Here is a 6,351-nt window from a genome sequence, read left to right on the forward strand (position 1 = left end):
CAAGGATTGGCTTTCTCTGTAGAGACAGGCTGGGAGACACTTTTGCAAGGGGGAGAAGAAAGGAAGGATGGGAGACTGGAGTCTCCAGAGTCCTGAGGCATCCCCAGTTCCTCCAGGGAACTGATTCAACAAAGCAAGCAAAGCTGTGTTTCAGAGCCTCTTGGGGAATGATTTGTAGCTCTAGGAAAGCATCTGCAGAGTAATGTCCTTCCACTATTGATGAGGATGGTGAGGATGATGAAAGATCCTCAGTGTGATGAGCGGGAGGCCTGCCAGGAGCCGCAGAGAGCAGCCCTCCTTCCTGTGGAGCATGCCTCACTCTCAGGAGACAGGCTGACCCGAGGAGGAAGTGGGTGCCTACAGCCGCTTGTCATGGCCATGCTGTAAAGGGCAGGTTATCAGAGCAAAGATGGGAGCTGGGGTGGTCAGCAGGGTCCATGCACAAAGAGGGGACTGGAAGCCAGGTGGGGGGCGTCGAGGAGCATTCACCACACCCCAAGAACGGTGGGCTGCCTCAAAGGGGCATCCAAGGAGGGTCAGATACGCATTTGTTGGAGGATGCTGGCTGTAGTACGGAAAGCAGACAGCAGGGGGCGAGAGGGAGACAGCAGAGGTCCTGCCTGGGAAGTAAAGCAGCAAGCCCTAGGGGCACCTCTGAACAAGAGCAGGTCCTGCTCTAGACACTTCCACAGACACAAAGGCAATACAAGATGTGGCCGTGGCCCTCTGGAACATTACAGCCACATCTGGCCGGCCAGGAGACACACGTTTGCTGTTCCCGTGTGCCGTAAGTAGGTGAGTGAGATTTAGCAGCACCTCCTTATTGTGGCGTGAATAAATAAACGGCCCAACAGCAAGGCACACCCTCTCTGAGCATGTGCTTTACCCCCCAAGGCCAGTTAGCTGAAAGTCATACCCAGCCGCAGGCTTTTGCCACCCAAACACCACTTCTAGAGGTTTTCCCTGTGCATTTGTAAGGTCATGAGCATTCACTCCTGCCAGTTCATCTTTCTGAGCTTTAGCATCTTCATCTGTAAAACAGGATCATATGATTATCTCCATCATAGTGTGGTGATGAGGATTAACTGAGATAACACAAGCAAAGTGCTTAGCACAGGGCGCTCAGTGAATTTAAAAAAAATTTTTTTTTAATTTTTGGCTGTTTGGGGTCTTCACTGCTGCGCACGGGCTTCCTCCAGTTGCGGTGAGCAGGGGCTACTCTTTGTTGCAGTGCGCGGGCTTCTCATTGCAGTGGCTTCTCTTGTTGTGGAGTACGGGCACGCAGGCTTATTAGTTGTGGCTAGAGGGCTCTAGAGCTCAGGCTCCGTGGTTGTGGCGCACGGGCTTAGTTGCTCCACGGCACATGGGATCTTCCCGGACCAGGGATCGAACCCGTGTCCCCTGCATTGGCAGGTGGATTCTTAACCACTGCACCACCAGGGAAGTCCTCAGTGAATGTTAATGATAATTGTTATGTCTATTTTATCTTGATATGTCAGCGTTAAGTTATTGTTCAACCGCAAAGCTGACTCTCCCATAGGACTATGAATACCCTGAGGGCAATGTCTATGTCTTAGTCATCTTTGCATCTACCATAAACCTAAATGCTCACTACCAGGGGTGGAGGGGAGAGCTGTGCCCCTGTCCACAGTGCTGAAGCTTCACAGCCTGGGCATTCTGTGTGATGCTCCCTCTCCAACCCATTCACACTGTCCTCTGTGAAGATGCCCTCTGGAGTTGCACATGATAGTGGTCCTGACATCGGCCCTCATCTCATCTCCCAGCTATGTTAACTGAATATGGAAGGTAGTAAAAGGGTTCATCATACCACATGAACTCACTGTTGGAAAACACACCCTGTCCATGCATTCATTTTTGTAGAGCATATATTGTGTACAAATTATCAAACGTGTATAGAAGAAGAATATATACCAAACAGTTAATGGTCTTATCACATTATGGTGGGATTGGTCACTGCAAGGGGATTGCTTTTTTTTAACTTATTCTCTTTGGTATTTTTGTTTGTTTTAACAATAGCCCCTGCTTTATCTTTGTCAAATTAATTTGAAAATAATGTTTAACCAGAAAATACAGTTAGGTGCTCGTTTCAGCAGCACATACAGTAAAATTGGAATGACATGGAGAAGATTAGCATGGCCCCTGAGCAAGGATAACTCGCAAATTCATGAAACGTTCCATATTTTTCAGACTTACAGATATTGAAAACAAACTTATGGTTACCAAAGGGAAAACCTATGGGGGAGGGATAAATCAGGAGCTTGGGATAAACATAAACACACTACTATATAGAAGATAGATAACCAACAAGGACCAACTGTATAGCACAGGGAACTCTACTCAATATTCTGTAATAACCCAACTATACTCTAACAAAATTTTTTTAAAGAAAAAAAAAAAAAAAAGAGGGCTTCCCTGGTGGCGCAGTGGTTGGGAGTCCGCCTGCCGATGCAGGGGACACGGGTCCGTGCCCCGGTCCGGGAGGATCCCACATGCCGCGGAGCGACTAGGCCCGTGAGCCATGGCCGCTGAGCCTGCGCGTCCGGAGCCTGTGCTCCGCGGCGGGATGGGAGAAACTGCACAAAGAAGGTTTGGGAACCACCTTCAGGGTCCAAAGGCAAAAAGATCAGTTTCATAATTAAGTATCATATGTTTGTATCAGCATCACAGTCCCAGAACATTCAGAAGACAATGGATTTTGATGTTTTGTTATGTGTATGTACCAAAGCATCACCAGAGAGAAAGGAGGTTAGAAACCAGCAAATCCAGCCCCCTCATTTTACAGATGACGAAACAGACTCAAGGAGTGAAAGGGAAGAAGCCAACAACACTTGCTAATCAGAGGCAACTCTGGGATTAGAACTCACGTCCTCCTGGCTTCCTTCCCATGTACCAATTTCCTCGGGCTGCCATAATAAGGTACCACATACTGAGCGGCTTAAAACAATAGAAATTTATTCTCTCATGGTTCTGGGGGACTGAAGTCTGAAATCAAGGCATCCACAGGGCCATGCTGCCTCTGAAGGCTCTTGGGAAGGATCCTTCTTTACCGCTTCCTGGCTTCTGGGTGTGGCCAGCGATCCTTGGAGTCCTTCGGCTTACAGATACTTCACTCGAATTCCTGCCTGTTGTCACATGGTCTTCTCCCTGGATGTGTCTGTACCTTTTTCTTTTTAGTTAATTAATTAATTAATTTATTTTTGGCTGTGTTGGGTCTTCGTTGCTGCACGCGGGCTTTCTCTAGTTGCGGAGAGCGGGGGCTACTCTTCGTTGCGGTGCACGGGCTTGTTATTGTGGTGGCTTCTCTTGTTGTGGAGCACGGGCTCTAGGCACGCAGGCTTCTGTAGTTGTGGCTTGCGGGCTCTAGAGCACAGGCTCAGTAGTTACGGCATCCCACCAGTTACACGGCAGTTGCTCCGTGGCATGTGGGATCTTCCTGGACCAGGGACTGTACCGTGTCCCCTGCATTGGCAGGTGGATTCTTAACCACTACGCCACCAGGGAAGTCCTGCCTTTTTTTTTTTTTTTAATAAGAATCCCCATGATTGGATTTAGGGCCCACCCTAATCTAGTATGACCTCATCTTAATCTACATCTTAATTACATCTGCAAAAATCTAATTTCCAAATAAAGTCACATTCACAGGTATTACGTGTCAACACTTGAACATATATCTTTTGGAGGGGACACAGTTCAACCCATAACACCCCATTTCAGACATACCAAGATGCCTCGACGTTCAATCATAACCATTCTTAGCAATACCTTCTCATTCTCACTGACCACTTGCCACACAGCAGGCACTGTGCTGAGTACTTTATAGACATTATTTCATGTGTCTACACTGTAGACACTATTATTATCCCCATTGTACTGATGAGGAAACTGAAGCCCAGAGAAGTGAAACAACTTGCCTGGTATCTCATGCAGTTAGTGAGGCCGATTGTAATTGCCAAAAGGGGTCACAGAAATATTTCCAGTCCCATGTGCCTTTCCAGAATGGTGTTGTTCCCCATCAAGAAGCAGAATCTATTTCTCCTCTATCTGAATTTGGGCAGGACCTTGTGACTACCTCAATGAATAGGATATGGGGGAAGTGACTCTAGGTAACTCCCAAAACTAGGTCATGAATGGTGATATAACTTCCAGCTGCCTCTCTCTTTGAGGATGCTTGGTCCTGGAACCCAGCGGCCATGCTGTGAGGAAGCCCAAGCCAACCACTTGGAGAGGCCCAGCCTACAAGCAGCATGGACGTCCCCATGTGTGAGGGAGGGAGCCTTCAGATGATCCAGCTTCTGACCTTTGGATCTTCCAGCTGAGGCCCCAGATAAGGATGAGCAGAGACAAGCCGTCCTGACTGATGTGCTCTGCCTCAATTCCTGATCCACGGCATCTGTAAGCAAAATAAATGGTTGTTTTATGGCACTAAGTTTGGGGGGTACTTTGTGTTGCAGTCATAGCAACCAGAGCAGCTGGTAAGTGGGAGAGTCAGGGTTTGACATTGGGAGTCCCAAGCTCTTTTCACTCACCCTCCACCCTTCCCCGCTCTCGCTCTCTGGTGAAACTCCAGCGTTACCAGTGGCTAGCAGCCTCCTCTCTCCCAGTCTGGGAACCTCTGACTAATCTCAAGAGCAGTTATTTTTATTTGGAAAATAAAAATTAGAATTCAAAGGCAATTGTTCACAGAGTGTGTAAAAGCCTCTCTCGGTGACAGCTGTGGTTCTTTCCACAAAGGAGAGACACCAGCCCACTTATCACCCCTGCCTGTGCGCCCCCCCCCACGCAAGAAAACCTGAGTCAAACAAAAAGTAATGAGACCATCTGTTCCTTCCTGCCGCCCATGCCTTTTGCTCAGATCACAAAGGCTCCTCCTCCTCCTCCTTCTCCTCCTTCTTCTTCTTTTAAAATAAAGTCTCCAAGGATCTGAGGGCCAGGCATTGTCTTTTCTGTGCCTACCTTGCTTCCTTCCAAAACAGTGGGACTTATGCCTTCCGTTTGCTTTAGCATTTTCTTTTTTTGAGCTTACATCAAGGCAATTTATTAACAGAAAACAATAATTTGAGGAGTCCTTCTCACAGAGAGTGACCACGGTGACCCCCCTTCCTGTAGGTGCTGTCGGAGGGGATGGGCGTGACATCCTCAATCCGCCCAATCTTTGTTCCTGAGCGGGCGAGGGCTCTGAGGGCTGACTGGGCCCCCGGTCCATCCAGGAGACTTGGTCCTATTTCCTCCTGTGGCCCAGAGTTTGATGTGGAGGGCAGTGATGCCCAGCTCCTTGCACCTCTGCGCTACATCCTGGTCAGTCAACATGGCAGCATACGGAGATGACTCATCTCAGTCAGCCTTCACCTTCATCCCACCAGTTACACGGCAGATAGTTTCCTTGCCAGAAAGGTTGGTGACCTGGACAAAAGTGTCATTGAAGGATGCAAAAATGTGGCACACACCAAATACATTTTCTCCCTCAGCCACCTGAGGGCCGAGGCCGATGACCTGTTCTTCCTTCTTTCCTTTCCCCTTGCGAGGTGCCATTTCTGCGCATCTTCTCCAGAATCCACCACCAGAAAGAGAGAGAGGGAGAGGGCGGGGCGATGGCTCAAGCCCGTCTGCTTTAGAATTAAAAAAAAAATCATACTTAACACCTGGACAGGTCTAGAAGCACATCTATGGGCCTTCAGGCTTGAGAGCCAAGTTTGGCTGAATATTGTAACCAAAAGTGGGGTCAGGCTGCTCGTCACCCAAAAGCCAATAAAAAGGCAAGGGTGGTGGAAAGGAAAGTTTGCTTTATTTTGGATACTGGCAACTGGGGGTGGGGGCAGTGGACGTCTGTCCAAAGGCCACCTCCTCCCCCATCCCTCTCCTGTGACAATCTGGGGGTAAGAGCTTTTGTAGGTGAAGGGAGGGGGCTACATGCAGAAACAGCACAGTCAGCTCTGACAGTCATCCTGAAATTGGTCATCGGTGGTCTGACCAGTGTCATCTTGACTAAGTACAGTTAATCTTCAGTCCCAGGGTTGGTTTGTTTCCATTTCTTTTTTTTTTCTGAATTTTTGAATTTTATTTATTTTTTATACAGCATGTTCTTATTAGTTATCTACTTTATACATATTAGTGTATATATGTCAATCCCAATCTCCCAATTCATCCCACACACCTCCCCGCCCACGCCACTTTCCCCCCTTGGTGTCCATACGTTTGTTCTCTACATCTGTGTCTCTATTTCTGCCCTACAAATCGGTTCATCTGCACCATTTTTCTAGGTTCCACATATATATGCGTTAATACACGATATTTGTTTTTCTCTTTCTGACTTACTTCACTCTGTATGACACT

General features: G+C 47.9%; 1 non-coding gene and 1 pseudogene across 1 annotated transcript; one reads left to right on the forward strand and one right to left on the reverse strand.

The window, feature by feature from the left end:
- The first annotated feature begins 2,098 nt into the window (after nt 1-2,098).
- On the forward strand, nt 2,099-2,205 carry LOC112064864 (U6 spliceosomal RNA). Its single transcript, XR_002891718.1, has one exon. It is a non-coding gene; the product is annotated as a U6 spliceosomal RNA (small nuclear RNA).
- Nucleotides 2,206-5,090: 2,885 nt separating this feature from the next.
- Nucleotides 5,091-5,562, reverse strand: LOC102973755 (40S ribosomal protein S14-like; annotated as a pseudogene).
- Between the last annotated feature and the right edge of the window lie 789 nt (nt 5,563-6,351).

The sequence above is a fragment of the Physeter macrocephalus genome, chromosome 14 (assembly GCF_002837175.3).
Source record: "Physeter macrocephalus isolate SW-GA chromosome 14, ASM283717v5, whole genome shotgun sequence".
Lineage (NCBI taxonomy): Eukaryota > Metazoa > Chordata > Mammalia > Artiodactyla > Physeteridae > Physeter > Physeter macrocephalus.